The 1,145-nt window shown below is 54.4% G+C and overlaps 1 protein-coding gene across 1 annotated transcript in view; it reads left to right on the top strand.

Annotated features, from left to right (window-relative positions):
- MAP2K3 (mitogen-activated protein kinase kinase 3) overlaps positions 1–1,145 on the top strand; it is a 37,789-nt gene that overhangs the window by 13,007 nt on the left and 23,637 nt on the right. The window lies entirely within an intron of this gene.

The following is a 1,145-nucleotide window of genomic DNA, read 5'->3' as shown; positions in this document are numbered from 1 at the left end:
CCAAGCTTGCCTTGGCCGCCCCCAAATCCAGCATGTCCAGTGGCACAGCCTCTTCAGCCAGTGACTGAACTGATGAACCAGCGTTCACTGTGCCCGAGCCGCTGCTAACGAAGTATATGGAGGTGGTGCCATCCTCAGCATGGACAACAACCAACAATGACTGCAGGACCTGCAGGGTGGGCACGTGGGCTGCCAGGATACTGAAGGCTCCTGTCTGCGTGGGCACATCCACCTGCTGGACGATGGCGCCATTGAAGAAGACCTGTGTGGGAGAGGCGACAAATGTCTTTGAATAAAAAATTCCCATAAAAATTAAAATGAAATACTAAAAAATGTTTAAGCCACTCAAAAGAAAAGAAGTGAAAACAGAAGAAAAACAAGCAAACACAAAGAACAGAAAACAAATAATAAAATGATAGACCTAACACTTCAAGGCCCGGCTCCTCTCCGTGTGACCCCATCCCAGGGCTCCCTGACCTTCCCCCGGCTCCTCCCAGCTCCTCTGGGGCCGGCGCTGACACCCCCTGGCCCAGTGCCGCACCCTGGTTCAGAGTTCTAACCACTGTCACCACCCCATTGGCTGTCCAGGTCGGAGAAGCCAGTGTCCTCCCTCTCTCAGCCAAAGAGAGCTCAGTCTCTCGTTTAACCAGCCAACATGTCACTCACTCTCGGTAGGCGTTCTAGTTAAAAGCCTAAATTTAAAGCAGCCACCCATTCCCCTTTTTCCCTGGGCTACCTCAGCCCTCCTCTGTCTCGAGGGTTTTCTAAGGACAGCTCAGGTAAAGCCACGGCCTGCTGCTTCAAGCAAGGAGGCCGGACTTCTGACAGAGGCCCAGCCGGTTCACCTGGTGCGCAGCCCAGAGCCGGTGGTACCGCCCAGGTCCTGGCTGCAGGGTGGGCTGCTTCCAGCCCTGTCTCCTCTGCCAAGTAATTGTCAGTGTGAGGAGCAGCCGAACCTCCAGAGAAACTTTATGAGATTGTTTGATACAAACTGACAACAGATGCCGGGAGCAAGATCACAGGTGCTCACCACTGCTGGGAGCCGGCCCATCCTTGCTGTTTCAAGGGACCTGGCATATATTTTGGGAACCCCTGGGACAGGATTCCCCTAGGTAAGCTCCCCCCTCCCGCCCCCATTGAGAACC

Source organism: Myotis davidii, unplaced genomic scaffold (assembly GCF_000327345.1).
Source record: "Myotis davidii unplaced genomic scaffold, ASM32734v1 scaffold207, whole genome shotgun sequence".
Classification (NCBI taxonomy): Eukaryota; Metazoa; Chordata; class Mammalia; order Chiroptera; family Vespertilionidae; genus Myotis; species Myotis davidii.
This window is presented reverse-complemented; position numbering and strand designations above follow the sequence as displayed.